Here is a 13,975-nt window from a genome sequence, read left to right on the forward strand (position 1 = left end):
TATAGAGAAAAAGGGGAGAAAGAGTGAAGAGGAGACTAAGACGGGGGTGGGGGTGGGGGAAGAAAGAGGATGGCACTTACAGAAAATTTTAAAACATGTAAAATAATATTCCAGTTCTGTATTGCATAGGGGTACACACACATGAGGTACAATCACAGAGAAATGCATGATAAACACTAAAATCAGAATAGTTATGATATTTGGGAGGAAGGGTGTAGGAGATGTGATCAGGAAGGGGAACACAGGTGTTTTCAACTGTATTGGGAAAGTTTGATTTATTAAACTGGGTAACAGGTACAAAACATCTACTATATTTTTCTTTATGACTTTGGTAGGAATGAATTTAACAAACTAAATTATGTTAACGTGTTGAGAGGAAATGGGAGGAACTGAGAAGCTTTGAGAAGACAGGTGGAGTTTTGTGCTGGCCTTTATGAGCACTGGATGAGGAACAAGTGGGGCAGTTGTATGGGTCCATCTGGGCCTGGAGACACAGGTTTGTGGAGGCCTCAGTCTGACTAGCTGTGTGGCTTTCTTCAGCGGGGCTCGGCAGCCTGGTGGAGAAGGACAGATTAGTTGACATAGTGTTGGGGTTTTGTCTGTGGACGCAGTGAGAGAAGGGTGAAGCTGAGAATGCAATACTACTAAGGCGACTGAAAAGTTTCTACGCTAGATTGGGAAGTCATTAATGGGGAAAGATGTGACAGATTGGGGGCTGAGAGAAGAATTCAGTCCTAAGGGATAACTTAGGGTATTGTCATGGGATAAATGACAGGCCAAATCCTAAATAACAATTAGTTTTGCATAAAATGTTATCGTAACATGGGCATGCCTATTTGTTTATGTATTGTCAATGGTTGCTTTCACATTGTAGCAGCAGCACTGAGTGGTTGTAACTTAGGGTATTGTCATGGGATAAACGAGTGGATGAAATAGAGTGGTGTTGATGGTCACTAGAGCATAAAAAGACAAAGAAACTGTACCAGCAAGGATGCTAGACGGGTTATTCCCATGGGAATTGCGATTGCCCAGAGGGATTGCAGGCGGAACCTGGGGACCAAGGGAAGACTATGTGTCTGGTAGAAAAGTCTAAAGAGAACAGGAGTTTGGTCAATGAGCATGATAAATAGGGACAGAGGTGTGGCATAGCCAGACATAACAGCTTAGGAGGCCTCTTGTGGCACCAGGAAAACAGTAACCCTGCCTCCAGGCTCTGTATATGTGGCCGATCTACATTACAGTAGGCAGCAGGGTAGCAGAGAACTCCAGCAAAGCAGGTTTCCATTAAGACAAACAGACAAAGAAAACATTTTCTCAGGAGGTAGAAGGCAGATGAGACTATTTTTCATAGAAACAGAAGACCCCAAGGACCTTATGTAATTATTTCAGAAGTGAGAGGATCAGAGGAAGATTGAGTCATAGCCAACTAAGCCCATGGCAAAATGGGGACGAAATAATGGCCAGGATACATGACAGGAGGCACCTGTGGTTTAGGACGTATCCCAGGATGACATGGGTGTGAGGCATCATACAATAGGCCATTCTTGGGTTCTGAGTGGACCTCTGGTTAAAGATGCTTCCTGGCCGGTTCAGCTGAGGTCCAGGCAGGGAGTACTGGAGGCTTGATGACACTGTATACCTATGACTTTCACTTAAGTTTCCAAACATTGCTCTGATATGAAGTGTTGAATGAATTATTATTTCCTAGCCATTTCAAGAAGAAACATAAAGTCTCCATTATGTTGATGGTATAGCCTTTCAGTAGCTAAGCTACTAAACTGCTCACTTCATGTCAGTGTTTCAAAACTTCTGGAGCCAGGACTTCATTCTGATAAACCAGATATAATTCACAATGCCAAATCACTTTAAAACCTTCTAAACGTCTGGAATTTGCAACATGGCGTGTGGATGGGCTGATCTTCTAAGGGTCGGCCGCATGCTGTATGATGCTAAGAAGAGGTAAAATCAGCAATGTGATCCTGATGGGATTTACCCCTGCCTTCTCAGCTCCTTTCCTCTCATGGGAAATGTCAAGTACTTCGAAGACTACCATCACTGCAGGAAAATTATATTCACAGTTTTTCAACCAGGCCTCTATTCTCAGTAACATGGATTTATTCTTACGCTGTATCATTCAAAAGTAATAGCAGAATTAAAAATAAGATTTCAGGAAAAAATGTTTCCTTGGAAAAAAATGGCATAAATTGGCAAATATTTTACCTAAAAAATTCAGGCACGTATTTAAGGTCAAAGTCCCTCCTGGCTTCTCATGAGGGCCCTGACCAGACAGAGGATATGAACCAGCCATGAATGAACGTTCAGGGGCAATGATTCTGTCCAGGAAAACCAATTGTGTCAGGAGACAATTGAATGCTCCAGGCCAACAGTATGGTTTTACTACTAATATTAAATTTGGTGAGGACACGCTTCATCACAAGTAGAATAAAGATGAGAGTTGTCAGAGCTCCACTTTGATCAGAAGTCCAGCTTTGGGGGCTCAGTCAGCTACGTCCTCCTCAATTGTACCACGAGGAAGCAGCACGGATATGTTTTCATAATTCTATTTATAACATCCTGTCTGATTGAAACATACTCCTCTCTGGTTCTTTTACTTGATCCTGATGTAAATATACTTTCAGTGGTCAAGTCAGCATGAAACATAATCAAGACCAAAAATTAAAAATAATTGAAATTTTAAAATAGACCCAAATGACTGAACACTTCCAACTCTCCGGATCCATCATTCTGGTTACTTAACAAAGGGATAATATTTTCTTCATTTGTTTCTTTAAATTGCAGAGCTGTCTTTCAGAGATCGCAATCCCGGTCAAGAAATAATCCCAAATTACAATGAGTATTAAATGGTCACTGAAACTAGCAAAATCTTGATGTTCAGAAGGACAGAACACAAAGCAGCAATACAGAGAACTCAGTTCCGCAAGCTTAGTCCAAAGGACTACGTCTCTGGCTCATTCTCAACCAGAGGTCAGTCTGTCGCTCATTTGTTTCAAATTAGTATAAGAACAACGTGGGTCTCCACTGTATATAAAGTCAGAAAGGGAGGCTCTGTCAATCCCTGTGACAAGGCACCCTTAACTTAATCCCGAGAACTCAGCACACCTCAGCCCTACAGCAGATCTGCACCAGCATTTAAAGTTTCCAACAACGATCAGATGTCCTAAGGGGGAACAGTTGGACCAGCTTTGGGAATACAGCTGGTCAGCCTCTGACTTGTTAGACTGTGTTCTGTGTCAGTTATAAAAATGACAGCAACCTGAAGAATTACAAAGTAGAGATGTGAAAACATGTTTGATTTAATCTCAGTCATCTCTTCACGAGAGGTGTGTTACCTATGTCTACCTATCATCACTCTTTAAACACTGAGATAAAAGTGTTCTAACAGAATATAGAATTGAAGAGACTTAAGGAAACTAGGGGTCATTTCATTCAAGAGATGAGCACACTGAGACCGAGAGATGGGACAGAAAATCTCCATGGGCTAGGTGGCCACACTGGGATCAGCGAGAAGGTCTTTTGTTCTAAGGTGGGTTTTTACCCTTTTGTTCACAGTGTGACACTCCTGGTTGCTTCTCCCATGTCATCCAAAGGATAGGAACTTTCATTGAATGTTCCAGAACAGACTGTAATTTCATGGAAATTTTTTTCTATAAATACTTCATGTGACTCATTGCATTTTTGCTTACTTAACGAAAACTTGTAAAACTGGTCTCGAGCTCCAAATACACTGTTTTGTTTTTTTAATTGCTATCACACAGCAGAGGTTTAAAAAATTGTACGGGCTTCCCTGGTGGCGCAGTGGTTGAGAATCTGCCTGCCAATGCAGGGGACACGGGTTCGAGCCCTGGTCTGGGAAGATCCCACGTGCCACGGAGCAACTGGGCTCGTGAGCCACAACTACCGAGCCTGCGCGTCTGGAGCCTGTGCTCTGCAACAAGAGAGGCCGCGATAGTGAGAGGCCCGCGCACCGCGATGAAGAGTGGCCCCCGCTCGCCGCAACTAGAGAAAGCCCTCGCACAGAAACGAAGACCCAACACAGAAAAAATAAACAAATTAATAATTTAAAAAATGGTACAAGAGGGTTTTATGGCAATTCACTAGATGCTTGGGTATTTTTAAATGGCCTTCTCTTCATCTGAAAACTAACTAAAGGACAGGACTCTACTGTCTACACTTAAGACGACAGGGCTTTTTTCCTGATACTTTTATTTGGCAGCTGCATATTCTAAATGTCATGGCTCCTAGCAGCCCATCTCAAGCCTATCTCAAGAAGCAGAGATGCACAGAGAGAATCTTAATTTGGATGGAGGCTGATTCTTTTCTCACCTGTACTAAAGAGGACTCCGAGGAAACGCTGCTGCGGCAACGGCGTTTCCTCTTACAAAATGATGCCATAACATTTTCCACCAGCTTTCTTGAGGTATAATTGACAAATGTAATTGTGTCTATTTAAAGGGTGCAAAGTGATGCTTTGATAGAGTGATGCAATAACGTTTAAGGAACACCCTAACTAGGCAACAAAGTGATCTCAAATATTTTAATGAGTGTGAGGCCCTCTCCCTGTGTCAAGGGACAACAAATTAATGAGTTGTGCAAAGTATGTATAATGAAAAAAATGACATGAGAGGAAGGTATACACATGATATATCACATGCTCTGACCAGGGTATATAAGCATCCCTCTACACGTGCTGATATTCATACTCAGGATCTTGTCTTGAACAGCAAACCAAAGTCACCACCCCTGACACCATGAGCCGTTACAGGCACTATTACGGAGGCCTAGGCTTCAGCTATGTTGGCTTTGGTGGCCTGGGCTTTGGTAATGGCAGCGTCTGCAGACTGGGCTATGGATGTGACTTCAGAGGCTACGGGTATGGCTCTGGTTATGGAAGTTTCGAATATGTCTGCCATGGCCACCTATCCACCAGAAAATGGATTTTCTAGCTTCTGCTGAAATCCTACCACAGGAGCCCAACAGCTGAAATTATAGGGAGCTTTCCAAATTGTGATCTCAAAAACTGGACAACAAAGATCATGCTGGAGTTATTACACAAAAATATCTAGCTTCTCAGAATTTTGGACGATTTTTCAGTAGACTCCTGTATCTCCATCACAACCCTAGAATCCTCTAATTTTGCTTTTGTAACTGATTGGGATTGTCCATTCACCTTCCAATAAACCATTAAATTTGAAACAAACAAGAAAGTTTCAAAATCCTTATGAACACTGTCACACATGTACACCGAAGGCCAGTTAAATACCACCTGCTCAAGCAAAACTAAAACTGAAGTGTCAGCTTTATCCACAGGCCATTTCTAATACAGACATCAGAAGTTATTCACTCACAGAACCGACTGAATTCCTTATGAGGATACATTTCAGGTTCAAATTAGTATTGACTGAATTAGCTATAGTTTCTGATGATTAATTGCTCGTTTTCTTTTGAAATCTGAAATTTCAAAGTAAGACAGATGATGAATTTAATTAAAATTTTATCTTCTGTTTTTATTATGACAGGCAAGAATAAATGTGTATTCATGATGATTGTAATTTCACTTTAACTCTCCAGAGACATTCATAGAGTGCCTGAGGTTATCTACAAAGAATATAATATGACATAACTAAGTTTTCTCATTCTTACTGCAGATGATGAGTCTGAATTCTTTCACTGCAAGCAGTTTCTTTACACACAAATGTGTACCCAGTCACACATTCTACCTAAAATATTTACTCAATAAAACTGCACCACAACAAGAGCAAACACAGGTACTCAAAAATGTAAAAAAAAAGGAAAAGAAAAAGAAAGAACATTTAATTGCTAAACTTGAATTGGGAAGAATATCTACGAAAAGAACAAGGCTGAGTAGTGAAGTTCCAAGCCATTGTTCCACCTGCAAATTCATTTAGAGTTTCTCTGGTGCCTCTCATGCAACTAAAAAAAATCATGGATTAATTTAATGAATTCCTCTATAACATGGGCTAATCTTCTGTGATCAGCTGGAGTAAATGAAGGATTATTACTGAGGCAGTATGGTATTTAAGCTCAGATTTTATGTGAAAAGTATGTCATTAATTTATGCCTGAATACTGAATAAAACTTTTTCCTTCCCCATCTTTTCAATCTCAGGATGAAGCTCTCCAACTCTTAGGATTGTTTTTGATCCCACATGTAAGGAAAAGTAAGGAAAGGAAATACCATAATCATTAGTTCATGTGACATGTATTTATTGAGCATATACTATACAGAATGTAATGTTGTAAATAGAAAAATTTCCTTTTATATTCTGTCTTTGCCAAAGTACTAATGTTCAATCCTTAAATAGCATAACCAACATAACATCCACCTCTGCATGCTTCTCTCCCTCTTTCTCTACCCCTCTACTCCCCACACCCCTCTATCTCCCACCCCATAACATTTTAGCACTTAATACTCACTGGCTCTTTTCCCTTTAGTGAACTACTCTGGGAATTTCTTCACCAGTTGTTTTTCCTTTGTCTGGCAAGTTAGTAAGTCTGTCTTTGTTTGACTATTTCTTGCTGTTGTGTTCTGGAATCTTTTATAATTTAACTCTATTTTAGTCTAGCATGCATATCTGAATCCCTATTACAGTAATTTAGCATGAATGACATTGTAGCAAAGTGGTGAAGAGAGACCCAGACTACCTAGGCTCTGCCACTTTGAGACCTTGGGCAATTAACTCAACCGTATTATTCCTTAGTTACCTCATCATAAGCTGGTAAAATGGTAATACCTGTCTAACAAATTGTGGAGAGAAGTAAATAAATTAACATATGCAAAACTTTTAGGTATTCCATTTCTAGCAGAAATGGACCAAAGCAACTGAATACTATATGTCCCGCTGATCAGAAGTAGATACAAAAAGCAAGATACCTGAGCATTTTGATAAATAAAGAAAAGCAGGAAAATTGTAAGAAGGAGCTAAAACTTGAAGAATTAAGTCACATAAGGGTGAAGTTTTCATTTCCCCTCTGTTTTCTTATAGTTTTGACCTGAAGGCAGTCCTTATTTTTTTGACATGGGCCATAAAACCGTGACAGGTTTAAAAGAATTTAAATCATATAAGCATGTTTTCAGAACATAACAGTATTAAACTAGAATTTAATTACAGAAAAAAATCTGAAAATACAAATATTTGGGAAATAGGCAACACATTCCTATATAACCACTGGGCCAAAGAGGACATCACGAAAGTAATTAGAAAATAATTTGAATTATGAAAGTAAAAGATAATATCAAAATTTGTCAAATGCAACAACTAAAGTAGTGCTTACAGAAATTTGGTAAGTGGGCTTCCCTGGTGGTGCAGTGGTTGAGAGTCCACCTGCCGATGCAGGGGACATGGGTTCGTGCCCCGGTCCGGGAAGATCCCACATGCCGCGGAGCGGCTGGGCCCGTGAGCCATGGCTGCTGAGCCTGCGCGTCCGGAGCCTGTGCTCCGCAATGGGAGAGGCCACAACAGTGAGAGGCCCGCATACCGCAAAAAAAAAAAAAAAAAAAAAAAAGAAGAAATTTAGTAAGCTACTATTAGGAAAGTCTCAAATCTATGATTTAAGCTGCCATCTTAGAAAACTAGAAAGAGTGCATTAAACTCAAAGCAAGCAGAAGGAAGAGAATAATATAAGTAAAAGCAAAATCAATGGGATTGAAAATTAAAACGACTGAGAAAATCAATAAATCCAAAAGCTGTTTCTTCACAAAGATAAATAAAATTGATACACTTCTAGCCAGACTGACCAAGAAAAAAGAGAGAAGCTATAAATTACCAATAAACTACATTTCAATTTTTTAAAAAGGTGTAACTTAGATAAAATTGAACACTTTCTTGAACAAAAACTACCAAATCTCACTCAAGCAGAAATGTATAACCTGAATAGCTCTGTAACTATTACAAACTTGAACTCATATTTAAAAACTACAAATAAAACTCCAGGCTAGATGACTTTCCTGATGAGTGGTACTAAAAATTTGAAGAACAAATAACAAAAATCTACACAAACTCTTTGAGAAAACCAAAAGTGGGGAATAATTTCCAACTCATTTAATGAGGCCAGCATTAACCTAATGCAAAATCAAAGACACCATAAGGAAAAAAAAAAAAAAGACCAATATCTCTCATGAACTTAGACTCACAAAAAAATTATCAACAAAACCTTAGCTATAGCAAATCTAATTCAAAAGTATACAAGAGGGGTTTATTCTAGAATAAACCGTATACAGAGGGGTTTATCTAGGAATGAAAAACTGGTTCAACATTCAAAAATCTCTCAATGTAATTCACTATATCAACAGAATAAAAAACAAAACCTATGATCATCTCAAAGATGCAGAAAAAGTAACTGACAAAATTCAATGTACAGAAAATAAAAACTCTCATCCAGAAAATTAAAAACAAACAAACAAACAAAACTCTCAATTTAGGAGTAGAATGGAAGTACTTTAGCTTGATAATGGCCATCTACAAAAATGCCACAGTTATCATCATAACTGGATAATAAAAGACTCAGTACTTTGCTGCTAAGGTCAGGGATAAGGTAAGAATTTCCACTCTCATCTTTCCTCTTCAGTATCATACTGGAGGTCATGACCAATGCAACAAGTCAAGAAAAACATACAAGACATACAGATTGGAAAGGAACAACTAATGTCTCTTTGCAGACAACATGATTATCTATGTCGAAAATAACCAAAAATATCTACCAGAAAAGCTAGAAATAATCAGTTCATCAAAGTTGCACAATATAAGGGCAATATACAAAAATCAGTTGTCTATAAATTGCCAATGAAAAAATAAAGTTTTTTAAAGTACCATTTATTATAGTACCAAAAAACATAAAAACATTTAGAAATAAATCAAACAAAATATGTACAGAATCTGTATGCTATAAATCTATAAAACATTGATAAAAGAAAATAAGATAAAAATCAAATGAAGATATATACAATGTTCATGGATCGAAAGGCTCATTATTGTTAAGATATCGATATTTTCTAAACTGATCTATATATCATTAGGAAAATACAAATTAAAACTGTAATGAGCTAATATTATGTGCCTACTAGAATGGTATAATTAAACATTTTTAAAATTGTCAATATCAATCTCTGACAAGGATGTGGACCAACTGGAATTCTTGTACATTGCTGGTGGGAAGGCAAAATAGTACAACCACTCTGGAAAAAAGTCTGGCAGTTTCTTCTAAAGTTAAACATAACCTGGGTCATACCATATGACCCAGCAATCTTGCTCCTGACTATTTACTTAAGAGAAATAAAACATGATCACAGAAAAACATGTTTTTTTTAAACTAAAAACTCAAACTCAAAATAAATGGATAATCACACCAAAGCAAATCCATACAATGGAATATTACTCAGCAATAAAAAGGAATAAATCACTGATACCCACAAAACTCGGTGAATCTTAAGCACATTATTGTAAGTGAAGGAAGCCACACTCAGAATGCTCCATTCTGTATGATTCAATTTATATGGCATTCTGGAAAAGGCAAATTATAGAAACAGAAAACAGATCAGTGGTTTCTAATGGTTAGAAGTGAGCAGGAGAGGCTGACCATAAAGGTGTAGAAAAGAGAAGATTATAGGTGATGTAACTGTTCTGTATCTTGATTGTGGAGTGAGTATATGACTGCTTACATTTGTCAAAAATTCTAGAACTGTACACCAGAAAGTATGAATTTTACTGTGTGCAAATTTTAAAACAGTGAAACAAAAGAATATATTAGAAAATATAGAATGTGGTCAATAAATATTACTAGCATTATCAATTTTAATAATATTTACTATTAACATGGCTAGACAAGTGGAAGATGGCCTTAGAGAGGTACAATTGGAACGGTTTGATAATAACCATTCAATCAGGAAGAATGCAGAGACATAAATGGAAGCAAAAAGAAATCCATTCCAAAGGAGTAGGAAGAATAAACTGGGAAACAAATATTGACTTATAGGAGCCAAGAGTCCAAATTATCAAGACTTAAGTGATAACCTTAAGTTTGATATGAATGGGCCTCAATAAATAGGGGCACCCTTGAGTTTGGGGTGGGGGATAAGGAAGCAGTAGAAAGGGCCTCTGTGCAGGGGCAACTCTCAGTATCACATGTGTATCCAAGTCATAAATCAAGGAAGGATACCCAAAGTAAGGTAAGGACACAGGGAAATAGATGCAGGCAGGTGTCCTGGGAATCAGGGCACCTAGACCACTGGGTGCAGAGCCAGGCTCCTGACTGCAAAGTACACAGCAGCCAAAAATAAGCATAGATTAAGAAAGCCAACCAGACTCAGAAAACTGATGTCACTGCAGCCTGGTGCTCAATGGCAAAAATTCATACCACCAGTAACCCAGACACCAGTGTACAAGCAAGCAGCAAACATTGCCAGTGGTCTACTTCTTTGAAGAGATTTTTGGTAAAAGGTAACAAAATGGAGCAGAGGATGGAAGTAAAGAGCCATTAACATACTATGTGGTTGGGATCTCATTGGATCTGTGTTCAGGGTCACTTTCTAGACAGGGAACAAGGAACAGTGCTTGAACACAAAACAAAACAAAACAAAAATCAAAGGAGGTAAGAGAATTATCTCAGCAGATACCTGTGACTGCTTCATGGGGGAGGTGGTATTTGGTCAGACTTTAAGAGATATGTACATCAAAAAGATGGGTATAGATAAAAGGAAGGGGGGAAGAAGGGAGGGAGAATGAAAGAAAACAAGGAAGAAAATATTGAAAGTGGAGGCAGTGCAAGCAAAGACCTAAAGCCACAAATGTACAATATGCATAAATAACAGGAAATTAGCTAGTCTGATGAGAGTAGAGTGCATGGGGCAGCAGCAGGAAGTGGGTACACTATCATTGAATGAAATCATTCACAGGGAGGCATAACCACTTCTGCTTCAGATGTGAGACATGGGGTTTGTAAACCAGAAGATAGGACAATCTGGGTTACCTACTTCCTGCCCTGTTAGTTCACAGCCTCACTCAAATTAAACAAATATGAATTGAGCAACTCTCATGCCTAACCAGCATGCAAAGTACTGTAATTCAGAAATAATATATGTCACTAATACCTTTAAGTGGGATTTACAATCTGGACAACAGAATCCAAAATACCCACCAGAAAGAAAAATAGCTTAAGTAAAAGGATTAATGAATCTGCCTTCCAATCTTTGCCTCCAAGGCACAGAATCAACAAGCACTTTCTGAATGTATGGTATTGGTATTCTCTGCTAGACATTATATATATTCTCAAATTTAGCTTTGTTTCCTTTTGACTTTTTCTCTTCTTTCCTTTCTTTCTAGAACTGAATATATCTAGTCAGTGTATAAGTCAAGAAACAAATAAGAAAGAAACCACATTGCAAAACAGGATTTTAAAATTTCACTTTAAAGATGGGTAGATGGAGATTGAGAACAGTTGGAAAAATTGTCCAGGGTCAAACAGGGAGCAAGTTAGGGAGCTGGGATTTAACTTCAGCTTCAAAACTTTAAAACTATTGTTTGTGCACTGAGAAAAATCTAGTCCCTGAAAATTACAATTTATAGAAATTAAAAGACTTGTCATTTGGTGGAGAAAATTCCTCCTGAAAGAGGAAACAGTAAAGTTCCATTTCATGCCACAAAATACGTTCCCTAGGCACCAACTCATTTTAAGATAGGTGATTATTCAATCTGGCTGTAATATAACCATTTCTATTTTCCTCCCTACTTTATGTTTTCATGTTGATCATTTTGCTTTCTTTTCCTTTTTTTTAAGCCATTTTCAATTAAGATTTCTAATTAGCTTCCAAATTTGAGACACATCTCTAGTACAAAGCAAATGGCAGTAGTAGTAATTAAGGGACAGCTGTCTCTTGTCTTTCTGGGGACGAAACAAGGCTTTTTTTCTTTCTAAGTTATGAAGTACTAGGGAATTTTTAATGATTTTTTTCTTATTTTTAATAATAATTAACTGAATTGAAAGATACTGCATTGATCTATAAAAGTCAATGTCCTTTCCAACACAGATGCTGAGAACCTCTCTTCTGGGATAACCTTAGTTTAACTCTCACGCTCTGAGTCCTTGAAACTTTTATTGCTGCAAATACAAAATCTCCACATTTTATATGAAATCAAATCATTTCTTTAGGTGCTAAAGTAGGCACTACCCCAAGTCATCTTCCTCACTTTCAGACTTTTAAAACTTAGGTGAATTTTACAAATCAAGAAGAATAAGCATGAGATTCAGAGCAGCTAAGAGGCAGACAGTATTCTTTGTGGTTTTGCTTTGTTTGATTTAAGAAAACAAACATTACTAACACTAACACTGAAAATTACTTAGTAAGCTCTTACTCCAGTGTTCCTTGCTGGTACTTAAGGCAGTATTTTCACATGCAAAGTATAATCAGGACTTAAAGCAGTTAACCATATAATTCAGGTCAAGAAAAATCTTCTGCCTTAAAAAGCTAAACCACTGAAGCAAACATTTATGAATTTTTTCTTCTGGCTTGAATTATCCAGATTCTAGAAAATTATCAAACATAATTTAATGTGCATAGCCATAAAGTAGGTCAAGTGACCTAAATGCAGGCCAGCCTCAGGAGTATAAGGAACCCCTTAAAATACATATTTCTAAGAGAGAAAATTCTGAAACATTTTCTAATGTAAACCTGGAAATACTGGTTAAATATTAAGTTCAGTAACGGGACACACACACACATAAAACACATACACATATGTTTGTACTACAGAACTTCCCAGAAACTATAACATGTTAATGTGTATTTAAAGCTCCTGAGAGTGGTACAGTATTCAGAAATTTTCAAACCTTCTTGACCCCAAACCATTTTATACAGAACATATTACGGAACTAGTATTTGGACACATTGAGAACCTCTTTGCACAGTCATAAGCCCTTTACACCATACTTTGGCAGGAGATGTAGAAGGGTGGGGTTGGGTGGCAGATTTGAAAGCTTCTATATTCAGGGGACCAGCAGAGAACACCAAATGACATAGCATGGAAATGCCAAGGGCATAAAGTGGCCAAGCAGAGCTGGTCTGAAGACACTTTACCTGAGCCATGAAGGCCCTATGGGACTGGGCCGGTTACCATATTCATGTTCATCCCATTTTCAACCCAGCTTCATCTTATACTTGTCTCCACCTCTGTGACTTTGCTACAGCCACTTTATCCTTTTTTACAGTTATGTTCTTTATTCACTGCTGTTCCATCTGCCTGGGACTCTCTTCCTTACACTTCAGCTCTGAGTTGAAACATCATCTTCCAAAGAAACACCTCTGTCTAGTCCATCTACAGTAGATTCTTCCCTTATTTCCCAATATTTTCTCCTACAGAACTCTGCAATTTCTCTTCATAGCATTTATCAATTTTTATTCACATATTGATATTGCTTATTTACTTCATATCACTTTCACTGAACTGTAAGCACCATGAGGGTGGGAATGGACCATGCCTGTTTTGTCCAAGTCTATAAAATCACCAAATACCTTATAGATGAGTGTCTGCCATATAGCAGGCCTTTAATGAATATGTGTTGATTTAATAATAAATAATAATAATTAGTTAATTCCTTTACATGTCTACCTAGGCCTGGCCTAACTGAAACCTTCAGAATTGATTTCATGTATACATAGAAATCAGTTCCTCTTTAGGATACGGTCAGCCATCTGCGATATGCAGTCTCACACGTATTCTAAGACACCAAACTGGCTTTTCTGTAAAATCTTTTTAATAACAGGGCCTAGAAGTTTGAATTAATCATCAGTCTAAATGAATATTACGGGTTAATTATTGAGAACCACTCTGTACCTGCTTTCTTGTGGTATTCCTCAAACAGTTCTGCTCTTTGATTACTGCCTTGCTGACTTCAGAGCTCTGTAAAGAACAAAAAGACAAAACGTGAAGATTTGGTGTTTCACT

The 13,975-nt window shown here is 37.9% G+C and overlaps 1 protein-coding gene across 4 annotated transcripts in view; it reads right to left on the reverse strand.

Moving 5' to 3' along the window:
* The window catches only part of INPP4B (inositol polyphosphate-4-phosphatase type II B), a 487,644-nt gene that overhangs the window by 363,481 nt on the left and 110,188 nt on the right, over positions 1 to 13,975 (reverse strand). For 3 of the 4 annotated variants that reach the window (XM_060012086.1, XM_060012084.1, XM_060012088.1), the window contains exon 2: positions 13,865 to 13,930. The exons of the other annotated variant lie outside the window; for it this stretch is intronic. The gene's annotated coding sequence lies outside the window, so the exon portion shown is untranslated. The remainder of the gene's footprint in view (positions 1 to 13,864; positions 13,931 to 13,975) is intronic. 4 annotated transcript variants of the gene reach the window in all.

This window comes from Delphinus delphis, chromosome 5 (genome assembly GCF_949987515.2).
Source record: "Delphinus delphis chromosome 5, mDelDel1.2, whole genome shotgun sequence".
Taxonomy (NCBI): domain Eukaryota; kingdom Metazoa; phylum Chordata; class Mammalia; order Artiodactyla; family Delphinidae; genus Delphinus; species Delphinus delphis.